This window comes from Lycorma delicatula, chromosome 4 (genome assembly GCF_047948215.1).
Source record: "Lycorma delicatula isolate Av1 chromosome 4, ASM4794821v1, whole genome shotgun sequence".
Taxonomy (NCBI): Eukaryota; Metazoa; Arthropoda; class Insecta; order Hemiptera; family Fulgoridae; genus Lycorma; species Lycorma delicatula.
In genome coordinates, this window is record NC_134458.1 from 32,529,694 (window position 1) to 32,542,964 (window position 13,271).

General features: G+C 32.9%; 1 protein-coding gene across 2 annotated transcripts in view; it reads right to left on the bottom strand.

The window, feature by feature from the left end:
• The window catches only part of Gld (Glucose dehydrogenase), a 252,098-nt gene that overhangs the window by 179,576 nt on the left and 59,251 nt on the right, over positions 1–13,271 (bottom strand). For both annotated transcript variants that reach the window (XM_075362609.1, XM_075362610.1), the window contains exon 2: positions 10,761–10,801. The gene's annotated coding sequence lies outside the window, so the exon portion shown is untranslated. The remainder of the gene's footprint in view (positions 1–10,760; positions 10,802–13,271) is intronic.

Below are 13,271 nucleotides of genomic sequence, written 5' to 3' on the forward strand. Positions count from 1 at the left end.
CGAGTATCTAGAAAAAGCTCATAATCGCTTATAACCTCAAAAAAATGTTTTTCCTTATATTATATTATATGTTTTCCTTTTTTACTAAGATCAACAGTGTCCGTATAGGTATCGGTAATAAGCTCGAAATATTTTGAAATATGGATCAAAAATCTTAACTAGAATTCTACACAGAAGAATTGAGAGGAGAGTGGAAGAAGTGTTAGGAGAAGACCAATTTGGTTTCAGGAAAAGTATAGAAAAAAGGGAAGCAATTTTAGCACTCAGATTAATAGTAGAAGGAAGATTAAAGAAAAGCAAACCAACATACTTGGCATTTATAGACCTAGAAAAGGCATTCGATAACGTAGACTGGAATAAAATGATCACCATTTAAAAAAAAATTAGGGTTCAAATACAGGAACAGCATCAGTAATAATCGAAGAGCCTAAGAAAGAAAGAAGGCGTAATAAGAAAGGGAGTCCGACAAGGATGTTCCCTAGGCCCGTTACTTTTTAATCTTTACATAGAACTAGCAGTTAATGATGTTAAAGAATCATTTAGATACGGATTAACAGTACAAGGTGAAAAGATAAAGATGATACGATTTGCTGATATACTAATTCTAGCTGAGAGTAAAAAGGATTTAGAAGGAAGAATGAACAGCATGGATGAAGTCCTACGCAAGAACAAACCGCATGAAAATAAACAAGAACAAAACGAAAGTAATGAAATGTAGTAGAAATAACGAAGACGGACCACTGAATGTAAAAATAGGAAGAGAAAAGATTATGGAGGTTAAGAATTTTGTGGACGATCGGAGTACCTGAGAAGAAAAGATTAGAAGCATTTGAAATGCGGTGCTATAGGAGAATTTTAAAAATCAGATGGGTGGATAAAGTGACAAATGAAGAGGTGTTGCGGCAATTCGATGAAGAAAGAATCATTTGGAAAAATATAGTAAAGAAGAGATTTATAGGTTACATATTATGGCATCCTAGAATAGGCGCTTTAATATTGGAGGGACGGGTAGAAGGAAAAAATTGTGCAGGCAGGCAACCTTTGGAATACATAAAACCAATTGTTAGGAATGTAGTATGTAGAGGGTATACCGAAATGAAACGACTAAGCACTAGATAGGGAATCTTGGAGAGTTGCATCAAACCTGTCAAATGACTGAGACAAAAAAAAATTATACAGTTAAGTATTCAATAATAATTCGTAAAATGAATAAAACAGTTAATGAAACGATTTAAGCCGACAAGTTTTCTGAAATTTAGTTCAATAAGAATTCTAAGAGTCTGTAAAAAATAACTTTTATAAATTTATATTCCTGAAATAACATTAATTATAAAAACGCAGGGAAGGTAGATTATGTGTGAAACTTTTCAAAAGTGTAATATTTATCATTATTTTATTTTAATATTATTTAGCAATACTTTTATTATTGGAACATCATATAAACTAAGATTCCAAGCGAATTATAAAATTATTTATCGATTAACCTGTCCGTTGTTTAGCTTTATAAAATAAAAAATGACACTTACATTACAATAAATTTTTAAAAATTATAAAACGTTTTCATTTCCCACCTGAATATATGTGGTATACTAATCGATATACCTTTCATTACGATTTTCTTTGACACTCAAGGAATTGTCCCATTCGAAACAAAATGAGTCTTTTTCAAATTGTAATGGTAATAAATCAATAAAATGATAATTGTAAATTGAATTTATTTAATAATTATTAATAGCTTATTCATCTGATATTTTAAAAATGAAAAAAAGACTGGCATACTTTAATTAAAAGAATGATTAATCAGAACGACCGATAGAACTTAAATTTTTGACCCCATTTAAAACTGATAGTCATCGTTCTTAAATTTGCATGTAGCGGTTAAACGATGACCGTGTTACTTTTTCTGCGCTGTTTTCTTATTTGGTTTCAGACCGAACGATTTAAATAACTTTTTTAATGTTAAATAAAATAACAAGAAAATCTTTTTTTAATATAAGAATGTATAGGTTTATGTATTAGTATTTATAACTTTTTTCTATTTAACAATTTTTATAGATTACATTTTAATAATAGGCCGATTTCACGAAAACTCGAAAATTTCCCACTTCACCGGAATATTGATTACTATTATTTGTATAATATTTTAGCCGGAATTGTAGGAATACAAGGATAGAGATCGGTTAAGAATGGAGTCGTGATTTAATTATCGATCGTATTAAGTATACACCGAAGTACCGAAATGTATTCGTGTGTTGTATGGTTATTTGTTTAAATCTGTTTCGTTATTATTGAGTATCTATTGCTAAAGATCTTAGGTACGATCTTTACAAAAAAAGTATTTTTAATGATACAGTTACGTACACAAGTGCGTTATTATACGCTTCATTTATACGATCATAATTATATTTTTAATTTGATCTTAAATTTTGATCGTGTACTATGCGTCTTTATGTATTATGAGTGAAATATTTGGCCGGAAATATATATATCGTTTATATCATGCTTTAAGTGGTTTTTGGTTCATACATTGGTTTTATACTGCGTAAATAAACTATAAAACACGAATTTTTGCTTTAAAATTACTCTGTACATCATATTAAAATCGGTCGACCCAGTTACGTTTGAATTGTCCCCGGATCGACAGACTTGTATCGTAATTCTAACTAATGATTGTACTGTAATTCTATATCTGCCTGTTACATAGTCCTTTATGCTAAATTTAAGAAAATGTTTACTCGGTAATGAAATAGGTGGCTGCTTTACTGACATCGAGCCTTAACGGTGATCAACTTTAAGTTATTAGTAAAGTTATTAAGAGTAAAGTAGTGATTTTTCCTTTATCGATCGAGTAATAAATTATTATTTAATGATAAAAAATAAAATTTGTACATTTAAAATTGTATTGTACATTTTTTTTCATGCTATCTGATAAAACACAGACGTAAAAAACTATGTCTCTTATATAATATTCCGTTATGCAATTAACTTTTTAATGTACATCGAATTTATAATACGATTCGTTATGAATTAAAAAACCGGTTTAGTCTTAAAGAAATAAGTGTCTCCTGTATCGCATAGCATTAAAAGCAAAGTTCAGAATACTGAAAGACCTAAAATTATCATCTTCTATGAAATCTAACCTTTTCGAGATATTAAATTTGCTTTTGTTACCTTATGTTTGTCTGAACGTTTAATTTTGTTAATATTTTTTGTTTTATCACTATTTCGATCCTGTACACTATAAATTTATTATAAAAATGTACGATTAAAAATTCTTATTTTTGTATTATCGAAGATTATAAATTTAATATACCCTTTTTTTTTTCTTTACTATCGCTACGGAAAACATTTCTGCAATTTCGTAGTTAATTCTGTTGAAAATAATTTAATTTCTGGTAAACATTGTCCTTTAAAAAAGTTAAATACTGTTAAATTTAGTAAAGTAAAACCACATTTGTTTAAAAACAATACTGAGCAAATATCAAGAGTTCTTTGTTTATTTATATATATTAGATAAATTAAAGCACAAGATACTTCAGATTTTAAAAATTATCAAGAAAATATATATTTGCAACAATATCTAATTCAACTTACGCAGTTTTAAAAATATAGACAATACAGTGATTAAGAAGGAAAACATTTTTATTTTAGTGTTAAATTTTCAGTAATTTTATAATGACAAATGTAGAATATATTTAAATAAAAAATCTCTAAACCCGTTTCTACTCTTCGAATATAAGCAGTCGAATGCAACATTTTGTTAATACATTGCGGAATATATTCGTATCTCGATAACAACGATTCAATATGTTAGACTATCAGAAATTTAACTGCAATTGTCTGACTGACTCTTATAACCGAAGTTTCAACACGAAAGCAACCGATTTCAATTATTTAAATTCTATTTAATCTTTTTTTCCCCCAAGACCACTGAGGCTGGTCCAGCAGTTACGCATTGCGCATCCTCAGTGGTTGCTTGGCCTCTAACCTCCCGGGACCCCACAGGATGTCGTCTCCTGCGGGGGTCGCTCACCAAGTAGACCGGGACTCGGTCTTTTCTTTGCCACGTCTCAAACCGGTTTCCCTCCAAGGAGGGGATCTAGCCGGGCCTCCGGTCTTTTCAATTTTCTCCAAACTCAAGGTGTCCCCGGTCAATCATCGAGAGCGGCCCACCTCAGCGAACCGCACTCTCATGAGCAGCCCTTGTATTTCCCTACCTCCAGTATCTGTCCCCATCCCACTCTAGCGTCATTCTCCTTGATTTGTATTATTCTGGGTACCATAGAGGATACGTTATCCCATTCGTGATTTCCGTTTAGCATGTCCTGCAGCGTGTTTTCCGGATGCAATTGACTTATCCCAAGTGAGTGCCTAATCTCGTCCCACCTATTACATCTCTACATGGAGTGCTCTACCGAGTCAATTTCGTTACAGTATCGCCAGTCTAGGGTCATCCGCCTAACAAAATGATAAAGGTAGGCCCCAAACTCACCGTGTCAAGTTAACAGTTGTGTGAGATGGAAGCCCTCCTCTCCTTAACCCCTGTTTATCCATATGTTGACTTTGGGAATTATCCTTTTGGTCCAGCTTCCAGTGTCAGATGTTTCCCACTGTGCCTGCAACTCTTCAAACATCTGTCTTTTAGCTTCACTTCTAGGTATCCCACAGTTAACTCGTCAGAGAATACCCCCTGTCGTACGTAAGTCGCACGACAGGGGGTATTCTCGCTATGACTTCTACTGCATTTTTTGATACCGTCTTATATGCACACACAATTCGTATCGCAGCTCTCCTCTGCAGAGCAGATACCTTACTTAGGTTCTTTTTCTTATCAAAGACCTGCTGGCATACAGCGACCGAGGCGTGACAGCCTAAATTGCTGTCTTTTATTTATTAACTTTTATTTTATTTTTGACTTTTTAGTAATTAGTAACAAGGGGTGCGCCTTCCCGATCTAGATTTAGTTTGACAAGTGAGCGGTTGGTACACATAAGCGGGTGGTGAATAGAACCCTGCTTAATCCGCTCACGCTGATAGGTAGCTCACTAGGAGCTTTTAGGTAACGAGGTCGCTAAACTGTTTTAGAGGCACAGTAGCCGTATCTTGGCACTGACATTTGGTCTATGCTCTAGGGAGACCGAATGGGGTGGCGGCGGGACAAATGCCAGTTAACCAACATGTGTTATCAAAGACCTGTGCAGATAAATTATCGTACAGTACAAACCGCCACCTTAAGTATAAAGGCTGTGTAATCAGCCGAGCTAGAGTTCATAAGTATCTAGGTGTTTTGTTTGATGATAAGTTGCTGTTTAGCAACTACATTAGGCAAGTAGCAGCGGACGCCGTCTCAGTGATGGACAAACTTAGGAGAATTGCTCGGAAAGATTATGGGTTGTCGGGCCGTCAAATATACCTGGTGTACCGAGGTGTCTTCGAAAGCATGACCTCTTACGTAGCGTCCGTGGGTTGGATATGAATAGAGCACTTCTTCAAAATTTAAGGAGTACCCAGAACAGAGCTTAATTGTATGCACGGGTGAGGAGGATGTTTTTTAAACATCCTCCTACGAGTATACCACCGTATTGGGAAAGGCTTTCCCAATCGATTTAGTGGTGAAAATTCGGGCAACCATATGCAGATCGCGAAGAGACCGGGAGGCAAAGGTATTTGGGATGCGGTTTCGGGACGGGCCAGTACCAGAACGGAACGGTAATCACAATGTACCGGATCTAAATTTCGTTCAGTTATCCACCTCCCGCCTGCGGAAGAGGCTGCAGAGCCTCGCGATGGTATCATGGCAGCTGGAATGGGACACCACGGTTAAGGGAAGATCCGGTTAAGGGAAGTTTATACAGGATTTGGGGGAATGGTATGCCTCGAGCTCGTTTTCAAGGCCAACAGGTGCCCGGGTACTCAACAACCAAGCTAACTTGAGCCAATATCTGTTTTAGATCCGCCTGGCAGTTGTTGAGCTGTGCGTCTGCGGGAATGTCCAGTCAAATGAACCTCTAATATTTGACTGCCCTGCTCTTGGGGGAACCAGAGACCGGGTCGCCCTGGAGCTTAGAGGTCAATGGGAAAATTGGTCACTCACAAGCGACGAGTCAATGTGGCGAGAGCCGCATTGTCGGACTGTGTGGGAGTTCCTAGATGCAGTTGCTTTGTTGAACCGGCATCCGAAGTTTGCATAAGGGAAAGACTCTTGCTGCATTGCCGTGGCTGAGTATGGCTGACCACCTACCAATTATTATGACTCCAAGCGCTATAAAATGGTGGACAGGTACTTGCTGGCATTCAGCGACCTACGTGTGGCAGCGAATTGCTGCCTTGACGAAATAAATTTTGTTATGGATGTCATATGTGTTTTTAGTAGTTGACGTGGTCCCCTACCCATTTTAGCAAATATATGAGAAGTGAGCGGTTGGGACACGTAAGCCGATGGTGTATGGCACCATGCTTAGTCCGCTCACGCTATTAGGTAAGCTCTAGGAGTTATGTTTGGTGGTCGCTAAACTGTTCGATGCTCAGTTGCCGTTTGTAGCACAGACATTCGGTCTTATGCTTTAGAGCGACCGAATGGGGTGGTGGCGGGAGAAATGCCAAGCAAACCAAAGGCCTCGGCCCACGCCGGGACCGCATATAAAATAATTGTCATTGCAACTGACAATTACAGTCTCCTTTTCGATGAACATGGACCTCTCCGTCTGGTCATGAGCCTCCTCAGCTCTCCAATCACAGCTTCGGCTCGCTCCGTATATAGTCTTTATTTTTCCTGTTTAGCCTCCGGTAATTACCGTTCAGATAATACTTCGGAGGATGAATGAGGATGATATGTATGAGTGCAGTCTTATGATTATGATTATAATGAAGTGCAGTCTTATAGTCTAAGTTCGACCATTCCTGAGATGTGTGGTTAATTGAAACCCAACCACCAAAGAACACCGGTGTCCTGGATCTAGTATTCAAATCCGTGTAATAAAAAGAAGTTTTTTAAAGATTTATAATTATTTTAGTTTTTATGGTGCGAAAACGCAAAAGACCCTTTAAAAAAGTAAATAACAAGTATGTAATAAACTGCTTCAAACATATTAATACCATTGTTACCTAAATTAGCACAAATATAAAGTTAATTGTTTTCCATCGAATTCCTGTATGAATTATTTATATTTCCTAATAAATAAGTATAACGCAGGTTCTTTGACAACGTACCGTGCTTTTTTATATTTGTCTGTATTTTTATCCCGCACGTTAAAAGAGAATTTATAATCCCACTCAGTGGTGATGGAATTAATGATGGGTAAAATTATTAAAAGATGTGTTTATGTACTGGATGAGCACTTAAAATCAAACCGCTACAAACTAAAGACAGTTACGAAATGTAACATTTTATGAAATGAAAAAATTAAAATTTAGATTAAATTAATCTCCGTATTTAAATCGGCCAACATTTACCTATTTACAATATTTTTAAAAAATTTTTGTTTAAAAATGATCGTCCTACATAGCGATGAATTTTTGTGTTCGAGTGATCATATTGAGGTCACCTGACGAAAACGCTGTCGTCCTAAACGTATTTTATCTATTTTATCAAAATCGATTCTTTAATTTGAAGATTTACTGCTTGAAAAGACATTAATTATTTATAATACCTAATAAGTCAGTTTATTTCCTTTGTGGAGGTTTCGTTTGAAACCTTCATTTCAAATCTTTAAAAAAATGAATTTTTCTTCCGTGCCCTATTATCGATAGAAAAAAAATTGGATAAACATTTTTGTTAGACGACTATAATAAGAATGTTTCGAGCTCGAAGATAGTAATTCAGTTCCGTGAATAATGATTAATACTGAAAATAATGAGAATCCTATAAATTTTATAAGAACATAAAACAAGTAGAAATGAGGCATTGCTTTACGAAAAAGTTTTATTTTTGTTGATCTTGTTTGATGTTATCATCATTCCTCCTTTGAATGTATAGATAGGCTTATGGCTCATACCACTTGATAGACGTATTTTAAATTAAATGTAAAGGTATTAAAACTGTTTGTAACTAATTTCTTTAATTAGATTTTTAACGCGAATGCTTATACGTTTATTTATCATTCCTATTAATTTGGTTTTACGTTTTTCTTTTCTTATACATTTTGTTAATTTGTATCTTGTTGGATTATGTTATAAAGTTTTCTTTAATCTATTCAATTTTTTTTAATTTTCAGTTTGTTTTTGATGTATATTTGTTAACTTTATAATAGTAGTTTACTTATTTATATATATATATATATTCACACACACACACACACACACACACACACACACACACACACACACACACACACACACACACACACACACACACACACACACACACACACACACACACACACACACACACACACACATATATATATATATATATATATATATATATATATACGCGCGCGCGCGCGCACACACACACACATAAATATAAACTATGAACTCATAATATATGTATTAAATACTTATATAATTAAACAGCGTGTGATTATGATATAATTGCATGCTGTAATATATTATTATTACACGCTGTGTATTATTATGTAATTATGGGGATTACATACAATCCATAATCTTCGCCGAGACGGCGAAGCTAGTAAATTATTATATATACTATCATCACCGTCACGGTGCGCTATATGGTTACTTACGTTTCCCGTCGCAGTCAAAGTTATTTAACAAGTAAGGGCGAGCGAAGCGAGTCCTTCTATCTACCAGAGGGCTGTGCCCTCTGGACACCCCGCCGATCCATTAAACTCATACTTGTGAGAATATACTGATAAATACAAAATTAAACTCTGTTCAATTTATAAAAAATATCAGCGTATTGTAATAATTCTTCAGAACAACAGTTCAGTTAGTACAGGACCAGAAACTTTGATTGATCTGAAAAATCGGGTTTCAAAATAATCATCCTCCATCTTAAAAATATTAGTTACAGTCGATTACATGACCCATGTTCTTAGTGCTACTTGACAAACACCACTAGGAGGTGGCAGTACGTCGTTTCTCATCATTTTTTTAATTTTCTTTATTTTATGTTTTTAATCAAGTAACCTGAAACTCGTGTAGCTAATCGCGTCCCACAAATAGTAAAACTGGCAGTGGCTATGTCGGTTGAGCCGCCGCGCCGTACACGGTCGCACCTCTTAAAAAATTGAATTAAAACTCGAAAATGGAGTTTTTAGATATTTGTCTGAAGAGTATTTGCAAACCCAAAATCTAGTGAATATGTCGTTTAGTATAATCGGAAATAGGGGAAATTTGCAATTATTATTAAAAATTTTTTAACTTTCTTCACCCCTTTCTAGGTCGAATTTCGAAAAATCTAAAAATTAGTTTTTTAGATGTTCTTATGATGGTTACATACATCAAAAATCAAGTTGATATCTTCATTTCTTACCGACAAATTAAAAAATAATTACGATTCAAAAAAAATTCAAAAATCAATTTTAACGTTTTAAAGTCGGAATTTAAAAAAAAATTGGTTTTTAGATCTTCACATTAAAATTACACAAATCAAAAATCTAGTTGATATCTTCATTTGTTACCGAGAAATTAAGAAAAAATAGTAAATTTAATTGTTACTTCATTTTAACCGTTTAAACTAGGAATTTGAAAAAAAACTTTCTTAGTGTGCACTTACACCATAAAAAGAACGTGTATACAGATTTTCATCGTTTCATCTTCGGTTTTTGCTGGGCGTTGATTATGAATCACTCATCCCATGTTGTTTTATATATACAGGTGTATATATATATATATATGTATATTTCGTAATTAGTGTTTCCATAAGATCTAGTTATTCTGCGTTTCGGATAGGTTAATTGCATACAGTAAGGAATTGTACCGTTTTTTGCACTTCTTTCACATAATCAGCGTAGATCATTCCGTTTCCCTATTAAGATCTTCATGAAGTCTGGGATCGCTGTAACGGGTGATGGGGAGGCCTTCAAAGGAATTTTAAAAAAAACGATTATTTATTTCATATGTTATAAGGGTTACACTTCTTTAAATCTCCTTAGGGTGTATGAAATTAATTTATTTGCGATACCATGTGTCATATAATTTTTACACTGTACAAAACCTTTTTTTCAGCAAAAAAATATTTTTTAAACGCAAAATATTTTAATCATTATTAAGTAAATTGAAATTTAAAAAATAATTACTAATAAAACAATAATAATTTACTCTTTTCCAATATTTATTTTACAAAATAACATTACATCTATTATTAAAATACGTGTAAAAACTAATTTATCTTTATTTTTAGTAAGATCGTATAAGAAAAAGATATAAATAAAAATTAAATTATTGATTTGTTCTTTTACTAATTCTTAATTTACTTGTTGCGTGGTACAGCTTACTTATCTGTTATACATTAATTAATTGCTTCTACAAAACCGGTTTAATGAAATAATATCTTTCTAGATACATTTATAAGAATATGTTAAAAGTATTTTCTACAAGTGAGCTTTTAAATTCATGTATTAAACAAATTTAATGTCAAGGAGAGAGTAAGAAACGTTTGTGAACTTGTAAGCTATAATACAGTATTTATAATACTTTATTAAGTGGTTTTCGATTTTTTTCATTACATTTGACATTATATTATAACTGCTTACAAGGAAGTTTATCTGGCTTTTCTTTTCTGGACAAAAATTTAGAATTACTGACTAGAATGATGTAATTTAATATAGATTATATTTATAAAATAATTGTCTTACGTTTGTTCTTCTTTAACAGCGGACTGGCCCTATGCAGTTTCCTGTAACAAAAAAATTATGCGTCGATATATAACTCTATGAAAAATTATATATATATATATGTAAGATTGAAAAAATGACAGAAAGTAATTCACTTTACAGGCGGTCAACACCCAGCCTATTCTTGAATAAAAAAATTAAAAAAAATAGTAATAAGCAAATAAAATTAATAAGAGAAAAAAAGGAAAATTTATATAAAACGCTAAGAATTTTATAAAAACTTCCTACTTCTGGCTGCTCTTTCTGGCTGATTTTAACAACTTTTGTGTTCGAAACCTTTCTAGATAATATTTTTCAAATTTTTCTTAAATGCCGTTCTTCTCGGTAACACCTAAGTCTTTCTTTAGCCGTTGAAAATATGTGCTCGAGATATTTTAGTCAACTCCCTACTCAAAAAATCAGGAGACTTTTTTGTCGAGGCAAAATCCGAAAAGCATGTCACAGATTTTCTTAAAAAACGGTTTTGAACCGGTAACGGCCGACGATTTCCTTTTCCTACTGATAAAATTAAATTTCCTTTGTACTGTAAATAATATGAATCTACTCCTTTTCGCATTGCTCTACACCGACCGCTTTAGTTGAAGTTTATGTTCTAATCCAGCCGATGTTAGCTTAGAATTCGAGTTGTACAATCGATTGATCGTTTACTTCAGCCGCAGAAATATAATTTTCTTTACAAATATGTACTACAAATCAAATATCATTTCTTTTCATAACTTTATATTTTCATTTAACAATTCTATTTTGTAAACATAAAATAAATAATTCCTGTCGGAACTGACTAGCTATAAATACTTAAAACTCTGTATAAAAATTAATCTTTCAACATGATATAAATTTAATATGCTAAGATAATATAAAAAAAAAAAAACAACAAAAAATAACTAAGCAAAATTTAAAATCTGTACAAAAAAATAAACCACAAAACATCACGAAAAAAGTAGAAACACACGAAAGGGATCCGCGACCCTTTCCCTAGAAGGGAAGTCATGCAAATACTTCCGTATTTTACATCTTAACAAAAGAAATTGCCAACATTAGCTTTTAGAGCCCATATTTTTTCTAGAAACAGCAATTTTTGTCTAATCGCAAAACGGGAAAGATTTTGAAATTATTGTTACTGGTTTATATTACTTTTTTCTGCACTTATACTTGGTAGAAGTTTTATGTCATATCATACATTTTCGCTGGCGCGCATTGATAAAATGCCAGCAAATTATTTTAGTATTTGTTCTCGCTGCTATGAACCGGCTGAGCCACCTCTCCTATTGTTCTCTGTTATTATTAGATTATATATATATATATATATATATAATACATTTTTATACACGTATATTTCTTCTCTGTTGCAATTTCAAATAAAAATGTATCTTGCTAAAATTTTCAACAATATTTTCATTTCCGTTACTATTATCGTAATCGATTCGAGTGTTACTTTCTGCCCTTCCTATCATCGTCACTTTAAAATTCGTAGGTGACGCGTTTGGGAGTACCACCGATCTCAAAACTACTTTTAGCATTCTGCTTTGAGAATGCAGGTACTCCGAAACGCGTCAACTAAACAATGATAGAAGGGCAGAAAATAACACTCGAATCGATGTATCTTGCATTTATGTATTCACCCCCCCCCCGCAACTAAAGATATATATAGCTTAATCTTCATTCCTATGAAAAAACCTTTTATAGTTTAATTCGGTTTTTTTTTTCATCCAGATCGTATTAAATATACTATGTGTTTACTAGTGTTAAATTTAGAAAACGTTTACTAGTTCAGTACTAAGATATTTTTATCGTACAGACTTCGGTCGCTCTAAAAGTATTGAGATAAAAAGATCGATACAAAGTTCATGGAAGCATCGAGAAAAATCTATATTTCTTTTACTTATCAGAATCGTAACATTACAATTAATGTAATAACGTTGTTTGTATAGACTTAAAGAAATCTTTGCTATATTTTGTATTTATTTTTAGCGCACTACCCACACAGCTGCACTGGATCGATGGTAAAACAATTCTGGAGTCGATTTTCATCATCGTATCTCTCTTCCTACTCCTTCTTAACTTCTCAATATTGTTTAAAAGTAAAACCTCTTCTTCAGATATTTTTTTATACCGTTTGATTTCAGATACTTTTTTAACGAGACGTAATAGAGCTTTAAATAATTTTATAATTAATGAGGAAAGTCATATAATTTTTACATGTTTTTAACGAATAAGTGATGAAATACGTTTACAAAGTAAAACAATTTAATTAAAAAATTAAAATTTATTTACAAAAGGACTTCCAGAAAATTAAATTTTTAATAAATGAACTTATCTTTTTGTAAATATCTTATCGTTTCCCCTACAATATTATTCTATTATTTAAAAAAACTAAAGTGTACATTAAAATTAAAAAGTGAATTAAAATTAAAGTGTAAAAAAAAAGTATATTGCAAATTAGAAAACCAAGAAAACCCTCAAAGCCCGTTG